Source organism: Spermophilus citellus, assembly GCF_964194105.1.
Source record: "Spermophilus citellus genome assembly, chromosome: 19".
NCBI lineage: Eukaryota > Metazoa > Chordata > Mammalia > Rodentia > Sciuridae > Spermophilus > Spermophilus citellus.
The window spans coordinates 8,657,402-8,669,949 of NC_138201.1; positions in this window are offsets into that span (position 1 = coordinate 8,657,402).

Consider the following 12,548-nt stretch of genomic DNA (forward strand, 5'->3'; position numbering starts at 1 on the left):
CGGATCTTGCGATCAGGCCAGAAAGATGTCAGGCATGTTGCTCAGAGTAACAGGCATGTTAGAAGGGATGGGGAAGGGGATAGGGGGACACTCTTAAGGGAGAGAGTGGGTGCTCTCGGAGAGGAGAGGGACAGCGTGTTCCTCCTGACTCCCAGTTTCATTGGGGTTCCAAGGAAGTTTCCGGAGAGTCCAGTCCGGATCCCCCTCTTGAGTTTTGACTTACAGCAGGATGGCATCAGACTTCCAATGGGTGCCATGATAATTCTAGGTCACTTTGGCCCATGCTGCCTGGTTATAATTGGAACCTATTTTTACAGATTTTTATGGATAGGGGGAATACTCTTTATCTCCCCAAGTTCTGGGATCTGCTCTGTATTAGGGTCACAAAAGTCCCCTTCTTCAGGGTAAACTGTTGGTAAAGGGCATGTTACTGTCTGGGGGTGCTGGGTTCCTTGTATTATCTCCATTCAGCCAAGAATTCAAGAACAGGACACACAGAGAGAGCAAGCAAGAAGTAGCTATTGCAAAAGCAACAGAAACACACTTTTCCAAACAGAAGGGGTTCCAGGGCTGGGAGTCCAGTAGGGGAGTGTTGGCCTGTTCTTTTTAAGGTTTCTGAAATTTCCTCCTTGCTTCTCTTCTTCCCTGTCCACATGATCCTCCATATTATTGATTGGTGCCCCTTGCTGTTCACCCTTCTGTTCTAGTTTTTCTATTGGGTCCCCCACTTAGAAGCATGGTTCGGAAGTGTAGGTCTGATTGGGTCCCTCACTTGTGTCCCTGAGCACTTTCGTCAAGCAGGAAGTTGGCTTCCTGGAAAGACCCCCCCCCCATGCTCCTCGTTCTGGCTCTACCCTGACCTCCTCGCTCGCCATCTTGCCCTGACTGCCTCTGCCCCTCTACATCTCCCTCGGGTAGTTTGCTGAGGAATGAAACGTTATCTTGGGGACTTAAGCCAAGTGGAGCTGCAGATAAGTTGCTTTTTCAAAGAGAAAGCCTATGGTTGGTCGGCACAGTGGACACAATGTATAGCATTATTCTCTTACCCTGGTGACCCCACCCCTTGGGTCCCTCTGTCCCCTGTCATCTCTATTGAGCTAACTCTAAACAAACTGACCACTAAAGCCCACGTTCTGTTTATTGCATGATTATAGAAGGACGCTGTGGGTCTTCTGTGTGGTTGTGAGATCAGTCACGGATCCAAGTGCAGAAGAGCAAACGCCTAGGACCCCATAAGTCAATGTAACCCGGGTGTCACCAAGGCTGAATCCCTCCTTTTACAGTAGAGGAAAACAGGTTTAGAAATGTTCGCTTTGGAGGCACAAACAGTCACATAAAGTAAAAGTCTTAGCAGACAGCATGTGGATGGCGATAATGAGGTCATCTCCTATATTGTCCTCCTTAGGGACAGTACCAGGGTGGCCTTACGATCACTGAGAAACCGTGTAGTTGTCCTCTCCAGAGACAGAGCAGAGCAGGGGAGAGCATGCAGGCTTTAGAAACAAAGCAGAAGATCCCACTTCTGTGTGGGATCTATAAATACCGAACTCCTAGGAGCATCCATAGGGTAATTACCAGAACTGGGGAGGGGAGAGTCGGGGGAGCGACTTGCGGGATGTTGGTCAAAGCACACAGTGTCAGACAAAAGCACTGAGTGTTTGTGATCTGTCACACAGCGCAGCAACCTTAGGCAGAGTATTATATAATTCAGAATAACTAATACTCCTTTTTTGGGTGGTGGGGGGTACTGGGGATTGAACCCAGAGCCACTTAACCCTTGAGCCACATCCCCAGCCCTTTCCATATTTCTGATTTTTGAAACAGGGTCTCACGAAGTTGCTTAGGGCCTCTCTAAGTTGCTTGCTGGCTTTGAACTTGCCATCCTCCTACCTCAGCCTCCCAAGCCTCTAGGATGACAGGTGTGTACCATGCACCTGGCCAGTACTATATTTTACATGTTTCACCACAAAATAGAGATAAGCAACGTGATAGATTTGCTTTATTTAATCATTCCATTTTTTATTATACCCTGTTATGATGTTGTCTCTCTTTAGAATAGTATTAATTAAAAAACACATTTATTTCCATATGACACATTTTCACGTGACCCTTGGCCTTCTGAGTTTGGTTTATTTCGCATACCGTGATGTTCTCTAGTTCCACCGACATAATTTCATTCTTCTGTATAGATGAGTAAAACCCCATGGTGTAGGTAGAGCACATTTTCTTAACCCACTCATCTGTTGATGGGCACCTAGGCTGGTTCCATAGTTTGGCTATTGTGAATTATAGAGCCATACAGGCATGCCCATATTTAGGATGCAAGTGGGCTCAGAAGCAGTCCTCCCTTGGTGGTGACTGTACCGGCTTGTGTGTGTTTAAGCACTTGTTACGTGCCGAATACTTTCCTACCCCTTATCTTCATATTTTCTTCTTTAAGACTTTTCACGGAACCATAGGGAGGTTCCACAGTTCTCCTCCAGTTATTAAATAAGAATCTAAGATTTCAGAGTGATTACATTCAGTCTCCTAATAGCTCAAAGTCCATCTGTGGCTGAGCTGGAATTCCAACTGTCAGCTCCATCCCGATTCCAGAGCCAGAATGTGTGATCCTTGCTTATATTTCTCGAGTCGAATAGAAGCCTCCATCTCTTGAAGCTGATGGTGCTAGTGGGTTATACCAATAGATTTCCAGAAATGCACCCATCAGAGAGTCGTGTCAGAGTTACCCAGGTGCCCCTCGGACTCAGCATCTTCAAGGTGGTAAAGTAGCAACTAAGCTTGTGTGTAGGAGAATCCAGGTAATAGGAGATGGTTACACGGTCCTGCTTTTAGCTGGGGCTGCAGATGCATCAGACTGAAAGAAGCTGTTGATGGCTTCTGTGGGTTTCCATGGTATGCCAGCGCTCCCCGCCTGTCTCCCAGTCCTTGTCAGAGAGCCACGAGTTCCAAGTGAGGTGAGAATCCCACTTGACAAGCAGACATAAGCCATTTGGGGGAAAATACAAATTAAAAGGCTCCAAGATAGAAACAGGAGCCTTAGCAGCAGGCAGTGTCTCGGGGGATACATTGTGTCAGGTTACATGAGGGAGTTGGGACAGTTGGTGAGTCACAGCCTCCTAGTGGAGGAGCCCTGCTGTGTCAGGCATCGGGCAACCTAGAAGCCGGAGTAGCTATTTAAAAGTTGCCAGAGCTGCTTTCAATGCCCCCAAGAGCTGCTCAGTAACACCCTTGAATTATGCACAGTGTGCGCGTTCCTCAAATAATCCTCCGCTTGTTCCTGCTAACTTCTGACCTGAGTCAGGTCCTCACGATGGAACTGAGTCCGCATTTCAGGGTAGGAATACAGGAGTGGAAAGTGTCAGAGATATTTCTGCTTCAGATCCATCCTCCCACCCCCCTGACCCCCAGCGATTCAGAACATGAGCTGACATGAAACTGTTGAATTCTAGGAGGTTTTTGATCTTTATTTAAAAAAAATATGTAGCATCAGTGGGCACTTATGGATACACTTGCTCAATGGGTGGGCTGGGAGATCTCAAATCCTGGCCAAGAGAAATCCACTTGAACAGCCCAGTTGGAAGCTGGTGTCCTGGAATCCCAGTGGCTCAGGAGGCCGAGGCAGGAGGATCTCAAGTTCAAAGCTAGCCTCAGCAAAAGTGAGGCACTAAACAACTCGGTGAGACCCTGTTTCGAAATAAAATACAAAATAGGGCTGGGGAGGTGGCTCAGTGGTCCAGTGCCTCTGAGTTCAATCCCTCGTACCAAAAATTTAAAAAAAAAAAAATAAAAAGTCCTCCAAAACTAGAGTCCTGGAAAAGTTCAAGGAATCTCTTAGGAATCCTAAGTAATGAGAAGCCAGCCATGGGCTGCATTTCTGTTTTTCCTGGAATGATGTAGGCATTTTCTCTTTTTCAGCTTTAACCTATATTCATCTGTCTTTGGCCATCCGTGGGGGGGGGGGGGATGGAGAGGACATACTAGCTTCCTTGTTTAGGACTCCTATAGTCTCTCTGTCCCAATCCGAAATCCTATAATGACAGAAAGCCCCTGGTGCAATCAGTTGGTGGTTCAAGGAATATGCAGGACTTCTTTCAGCCAGGGTGTGGGGTACACCTAGGAGAAAGTCTTGTGGGGTCATCAGCCCAAATACCTTATTTTTTTTTAACTTTACCAGACTGCTTTCAATGCTCAGTTTGGGCTTTAACTTGAATTACAGCAGGGACAGACTTATCCCTGGTTAATGTGTAAGATGAACCCTTAGCCCCAGGATCTCCACCTGCTTCCTGTCTTCTAGAACTTTCTCAGGAGTTGCCTGGATGCTGTAGCCTGGACGGGCTCAATGGTTCCCGGCTGCTGATCTAGTATCAAGGAAGATTTAATCTACAGAACAGAATTTCCATTTCCCTTTGCTGAGGGCACGGCACGTCTTGCTCACAGGGAGGGAAGACGGAGCAGGAAATTCTTATAGGCAAGATGATGTATGACTTTTAAAATAATGGGAAGGGGGCCCAGCTGGTGTGATGCATCTGCAGTCTCAGTGACTTGGGGGAGGTTGAGGCATGAGGTTCGCTGAATCCCAGGGGTTGAGTTTAGGGTAGGCAAACAGAGGTGAGGTCTCATTCTCTTTCCAAAAGAGGTGGCTCAGGCATAGATGCTGTCCTTGGTTTGACTTTGGTCGTTTTCACATTTTACTCTTTGCTAAGGCAGCAGAGTGTTGTTTTTTTTTAATTACAAGAGATATTTTGAATAGTGTTAAAGACTCGCACATTTTAACCAGAAAATCCGAGGCTGTCAACACAACGAGATTTATGCAGAGTCGATGGCATAGTGTGTGTTTGTTATCACAACTTGGTAGCTACATCAGTGTTTCTCAAACTTCAGTGTGCCTGCAGATCGCTTGGGAATCTGGTTATAAGTGCAGGCTCTTCTCCAGAAAGCCCGGATGTGGCCTGAGATTTGCATTTCTAATAAGGTGATCAAGACACTGGGGGGTCCACAGACCAAACTTTAAGCAGTAGAGACGTTAAAATATTGATTTTATGAGAACTAAAATCAGCATCTTTTGTAGTGAGCCTCAGGTGAGGCTCAACATCATGGTGGAGGAAAAACACAGCTCAAGACATGGCAACCATCAGAGAGAGAGAGAGAGAGAGAAAGAGAGAGAGAGAGAGATCGATCCACTTACCGAAGACAAAATATCCACCCCAAGCTTTGACCTGGCCATATGCTACCCACCTTCAGTTACCACTCAGTGAATCCCATCAGGGCATTAATGCATTGATTGGGTTAAGGTTCTCAGAACCCAGTCATTTCACCTCTAAATCTTCTTTCCTTGTCTCACACATTAGCTTTTGCAGAACAGCTCCCATCTATACTGTAACTGTATGCTACAGGGATAAGTGCATACCAGTGTATACAGCAGCAAGATTCTCAGCAGCCAAGTTATGGAACCACAACCTCAGTGTCCCTCAATAGATAATTAAATAAAGAGAAGGTGGCATATGTCCACAACCTCAAAGAAGAATGACATTATGTCATGTGCTGGTAAATGGAAGGAGCTGGAGAACATCATGCTAAGTGAAGGTAGCCAGATGCAGACGGAAGTCAAGGGTTGGATGTTTTCTCTTTCGTACTGAAGCTGGAGAAAAAATAAGGAACTCAAAAAAGATGGGAGGACCTCATGAAAATGACAGAGAACAGTTAGGGAGAGGAAAGGAACTGAGGGGGAGAGAGAAGAGGGATGAGAACGGAGAGGAACCGCAGAATGCAATCAATCAAACTCTGCTTTGTGTGTGTGTGTGAACATATCACAGTGAAATACCCGTTTATGGTTTTGTGTGTCTGGTTGTGTTTTCTTGCAGTACTGGGGATTGAGTGTAGGGCCTTGTGCATGCTAAGCAAGTGTTCGACCACTGAGCTACTCACCACCCATTCCCAAATCCAATCCTATGTATAACTATAATGCAACCATTTAAAAAATAAATGAAATAAAAAGAAAGATACTGGTTTTGCATCCAGAATGACTGTATTTTTCAAAATAAAAAAAAATGAGAGAGCCTAAACATGGGTGCTGAGGAACTTCCGGACCCGGGGGCTCAAACATGGACGTGCACCTGAGGAACCTCCAGATCCGTGGGCCTAAACATGGACACCTGAGGAACTTCTGGATCCAGGGGCTTAAACATGGACGTCTGCCTGAGGAACTTCCAGATGCCGCAGCCTAAACATGGACGTGCACCTGAGGCACTTCTGGATCCGGGGGCCTAAACATGGACATGCACCTGAGGAACTTCCAGATGCTATGGCCTAAACATGGAGGATCGAGGAACTTCTGGATCCGAGGGCCCAAAGATGGACATGCACCTGAGGCACTTCCGAATCCAGGGGCCTAAACATGGATGTCTGTGGCACTTCCAGATCTGGGGGCCTAAACATGGACACTTGAGGAACCTCAGGTCCTAGAGCCTAAACATGGACATGCACTTGAGGAACTTCCGGATCCGGAGGCCTAAACATGGATGTCTAAGGAACTTCCGGATCCGGGGGCCTAAACATGGACATGCACTTGAGGAACTTCCGGATCTGGGGGCCTAAACATGGACACTTGAGGAACTTCAGGTCCTAGAGCCTAAACATGGACATGCACTTGAGGAACTTCCGGATCCGGAGGCCTAAACATGGATGTCTAAGGAACTTCCGGATCCAGGGCCCTAAACATGGATGTGCACCTGAGGCACTTCCGGATCCGGGGGCCTAAACATGGACGTGTCCCTGGAACTTCTGGGTCCTTGTGCCTATAAAGGGCAGGGCGTGACTCTCCGAAGGGACGTGGCCCATGAAGAGGAGCGGAGCATGGGGCCTGTTGGGGGCAGACTGAGCTGTCCCACCCTGAACTTGAATGTGACGGTGGCCTCACTTCCCGGCCTTCTCCTGGGTGTCACTTCCTCCCCTTCCAGGTGGTGCCGGGGAGGAAGTGAGACCAGGCGCAGGGGCCAGGCCCTGAGGAGGGACACCTGTCTTTCTCCTCCTTAGCCAGGCGCCCAGCCTGGCTGGGGACGAGGACGTCTTGTGACACTGGCTGCCTCCTGCATCCCTGCCCCAGGATCTCAGGGGCTGCAGGCGGGGACAGTCGTTGATTCTCCCCTGGCTGCTGACCCTCAGCCCCGGGGTCTGCCCAGGGAGGGCTCTGTCTCCCAGAGTGTCAGGGGGCCCCTGTGACCTGCTGCTCCTTACCCACCGTCATCCTGGGCGAGCACAGGTCAGGACACCAGACGCTACTGAGAGTGACATCTCCTGGATGGGCGGCTGGGGACTTTGCCTCTGTCCCCAGGCCTTGGACACCGGATGATCCCCCCCCAGAGACAGAAAATAACCCCACACTGCCCAGGACTTATTTCTAAGCTTTGGATTCTGAAATTTTCCTGCTGCCACCTTCTTTGTGAAGCCAGTTTTTCAACAGGGACAATATTCCAGGGGAGGGGGGGACAACATGGAGTGAATCAAACCAACTGACACATCTGGTCCTCCAAGAGAAATCTGGATTGGGGGGAGAAGAGCCATTCTCAACTGGCGAAATAGTGAGGTTCCCTTGTCCTTATTTTGGGTAAACAAAATGAATAATCTGATGTTAACTCATAAAAAAAAATGAGTAGTCCAACTTTGGTTTAGTTAGGTTACTTGCTTGCAAATGGCCGGGTGTATGAAAAGCATCCTTCTGTTGACTCTACCAACTTCGGGGACTCATATTTATGAGGGCGACTTGGTGATCTTTTGTTCCCTTTAGTGAAAATTACTGCGTACACAGCCTTAATTCATTATCACTGCCTGTTTTTCCGCTCAGGCAGGTATTGTAAACATAAACATACACCCAGGGAGAGGCAGATTTATCGATATTGCAGCCAAGGTTTTGCAGAGTGAAACGCGGGCTGCAGAGAGATTGACTGATTGTAAAATTTTGACAGCTGCAAGTATATTTTCGGCAATGAGATGAGTAACTTGCACTAAAGGGGACCGATGACAAAGAAACTCAGATTTATTCTGGACCTTTGCAGGGAGCAGGCTGTGTCCTTTCTCTTCGCTGAAATAAACAGTGTCCGGTTCTAATTATATGATTCTGCACCGTGCAATTTAGCTTTGATGAACCACGATACATTGTAATCGAGTTCCTCATCCTGCATGTATTTGGTGTCGGACTTTCACACCTGCAAATTTAAAATACTGTGATCCTCCATATATTCTGAAAGAATGCACTGCAGAGTGTATCGTATTTCACTTAGAGGTTCTTTAAAACAACTCCAGCTACTGTCTTTTATGTCACAAAATGTGTGAATGCTTCACTCTCCGTGTGATTTATGAGCCCACCATGAGCATTATCAGTGGATTGGGAACATCTGTTTATCCCCATGGGAACATTTTTAGGCGGCTCGGATGAGGAAAAGTGTAGTCTGACAAAATCATTTCTCTTTGGCTCGTAATAGTCCCTACTAGTTTTATTCTTGATGTACTTGACAAAAATGATAAATTATTTCTATTGAGGACAGATACGTATGTGTCACAAATGGATAGGATAGCCCACTTAACCGTCAGAGTCATCGTGTATCTTGGTGGCCTTGGACAAGCTTGCTAATTTGAAGCCTCGCCTTTCCCTCTTACAACTTGGACATAGTACTATTTGCCTCCCCGGAGAATATGGAGGGAATGCAGCCTATTCAAAAGCATCTCGCCTGGTGCTTGGCCTGTGAAGCCTTTAGCGAATATTCTCTTCCCCTCTCCGTTCCAGAATCATTTAATGTCTTTAAGAATCAGCCATAGCAACAGGATAGTTCTCTCGACTTACCTCTGGCCCCTCGAGTACTCGTGGGTGACGGGCACTAGTTTTAATTATAATCATCACTGAACAATTCATAGTGCAAACTTGCTGCAAAAAAAAAAATGCTTTTCAGAACTAATGAAAAGTAATTGTAGAGGGTCTATTTGCTGCTTCTGCTATTTGCAAAACTAAGTGAGCGATAATGATCAACTGTGGCAATAGACCCAAACTAAATAGGTACTCATTTTTATCCTGTAGCTGAGCTTTTCAGTGTCAATTTAATGGTTTTATGTAAGAACTGCTGTGCCGACATGTCATAGAAGTCATTTTTTTATTCCCAGTAGAGTCACTAGATCAAGGGGTCTAGGTCCCCTTGATAAAATACCAGAATAAATTATGAGCGGAGACACAGGGTTGGTTCCCACAGGGCCTGTGGGCTGAAGTCTGTGGTTGTCTCCGTTCCAATTACCTGAGACCCAGAGAAAAGTCCTTTCCCTTGCCCCCCAGGTGCGGTTAAGTGGTGCTGGTGGATGTGTGGGTATGTTATATATGTCATGTCTAAGCCTTGAACCACACTGGGGCCTTCCCTGGGTTCAAGTACAGTAGTCACATTTTCCAACTGAATTATAGAAATATTTTCTTTTTGCAGATATTAATCAGTCTGTGCTTGCTCTCTGATAGAATGAATGGTGACTTTGTAAGATGCAGTGCCACACAGATGCCCCTGTCAGGTCTGCATGAGTTCATGAGCGGAATGTGGATTTACCACTGGAGCTGAGTTAGTTTTTGTAAGGCAGGATCGTTGTCTGGTCGGAGAGATCTGCACATCACCGTGTGATTATTACAATACATAATGTACAATATGCCTTATATGTACGGGATTCAAGTCCCCAACGCCTGTTCAGGAACTGCTCTAGGGAATCACTGGTGTATCTGTTACAAACAACTGAGGTCCTGTGGTTCCTGATGGAAGTTACATACATATCAGTATGAGTTATTTAAAAAAAAAAAATCATCATTTTCTACCTGAAGACTGAACCAGACACAGACTAGCTCATGCCTCATTTAAATCATGTATGTGGAATTATTCATGCTCTGATTTACTTGCGAAGCGGTTACTTTGGAGTTCCTACCAAATTCTAAATACCGGGCACTATGCTGTTCTACGGAGGCTTTGCCTAAACGGAATTCATAGTCAAAGCAGAAGGCAAACCAGAGTAATAGATGATCACCGTATAGTGTCACGAGGCCTGCACTATTTGGAGTACATTGAAAACATCACAGGAAAGGCAATATTAGATGGTTAAGAGGGATGTGGAGGTTTTAAAACACACTCTCTTCTGTTTGGGGACTTCCAAAACAGAAGGTCAATTTAAGCATGAATTAATGATGAATTTGAATTGCCTTGTTTTTAGCAGTAAAAAAAAAAAATATTTCACTCTTCAGTAATGTTTCTAGAATCTTTAGGGTTTTCTTTTTTTTTTTTTTTCTTTTTCCCTCTCTTCAACAATTCTATTTCCTCTTTCATTGAACTAGTAATACTGAAAAAATATGATTTTCCTAGTGTTTTAACCTACTAGGTTTGTTCAATGAAATATGAATACAATCTTGCATCATGATGAAAAATGATTTTCCTATATATGTATTTTCTCCTAAATTGCTCAATATTTACCTCTGCTGAAATTTGGGCTTGGAGTTCAGGTTTTCCCTTTCAGCTCAGAATGACCAGTGTTGACAGTAGGTCGGTCATAGGTGTGATGAGACCATGCCTTATATTTATGAAGCCATTCTTGTACCACGGCCTTGGCTTAAGCCATGGTTTAAGACATTCCGTGATGAAATGCGAAGTCTTTGGACAAGAAAAGGTTCTTCTTTAAACTGAATAGCATTTTGTCGCATCTCTTTCCCAAGCATGTCCTGGTATTCACCTCACCCACCTTGGTTAACGCCTCATTGGAAACAAGGACATCGTATTAATACAGATTCTCTGTCTCCGTAGTTTTCAGCCAGAGGTCACTTTGTCCCCAAGACACATCCTTGGATATCTGGAGACACTTTTCTTGTCATAACTGGGGAATGAATGTTCTTTGTGTCCGGTGGAGAGAGACCACTAGGAATGCTACTAAACATTCCACAGTGCTCCAGGTAGTATCCATGATGACATCAAGGGTCCAGGCAGACAACCCTAGCTGGACTCCACATCCTGAGGTCAGGCTGTGACGTTTGCCTTGTTAGCTCAGACATCCAGCACGCATTATCAGAAGAGAAATCAATGAACCAGTGAGTTTATTGCAAATATATGGGAATAAGAAGAGGGGGATTTGACTGGAAATCACATAACTGCTATGAAATAAAACGAGAACCTTGCTTTGGTAAAATAATAATATATGTTCTACATAAAATAGCTGAAGAAAGAGGTTCAATGTAATGTGTGGCTGTCACATGAACGTCTTTGTTTGTTAGGCATTGGGTGCTGATGATATATATATATATATATATATATATATATATATATATATATCCAAAAGCAGGACAGAGGCAGGCATTGCCCCAATAAGAGTGTGTTTTCAGGATAGTTGACAGAGATATTAAATAATTCCATAAATGCATACATGTATAATTTAAATAAATATTTTATGCTCAGCAGAAGCATGGGATGATCTGAAAACTATACAAAGATGCGAATTGGAGAAGTCAGGTGCAAGCATCCTTTTGAGTAGAGAAAGGAGGAAGGAGGGAGAGTTGACCAGGTCAAGAGCCCTCTAGGCAGGGGACAGGGCACAGGTGATAGGCTGGTGTCTGCCAAGAACCATAAGGAGCCAAGGTGACCTGGCTCAGCAGTTAGAGACAGTGGCTTGAGAGCTAGGCAAAGCTTCAGTCCACCCAGGGAGCTAGAAACTGTATAAAGCATTTCTGGCTTTATTCTAAAAGCAAGAGAAGACTTTCAAATAGGAGAATAACTATGGCAAGATTCACTCTCAGAGCCCAAGAGATCCTTGCCTGCTAAGTGTCTGCAGGAGCAAATCCTGCAGTCCTTCATTGATGTCGATGCCTGAACCCATCCAAGTCCTGCTAATTGGTCTCATGTATTAAATACCCAAGTAGCCCCTTTCTCAGCCTCTCCCTCCATGAAGCCCAGCCTTGGTCACCTTCTGGTCAAATATCATGCATTACTAAAAGGAGCAAGTTAGTATTCTGAAATGTCTCCCATTCAGCCAGCTCATATTTGCTGGTTATTTACCAAGTGCCATGATGAGGCTGAGCTGTTCACATCCATCCTTCCTCTCCGGTACTTGTAATCTTCTTATAAAGATGAAAAAAACAGGCCTTGTGGATGCTAAAGTGCCTTACTGGTTTAAGAACCTGCAGCCAGTAATTGACGAATACAATGAAAATTAATTTCTCTGACTCTCAAGCCTGCGATTTTTCTCTCTATCACATAGAGGAAATAGGTCACGATGGGTCTTAACAACAACCATGGGATGTAGACACGGTTATTCCCCCCATTTAATGTATATATATATATATATATATATATATATATATATATATATATATATATATATATATATATATAAACTCTATCCAGAGTATTTTGGTTAGTAATTCCTAAGAGCTGCAATCAAGATCCAGGCCTGTCTGACTCAGAATCCTATTTTCTTTCCCTGCGTTCTGATGCTGTCTCCAAAAATCACCAGTCTAACCATCTTTCCTCTTTTTATAGACTTTTGAGAAA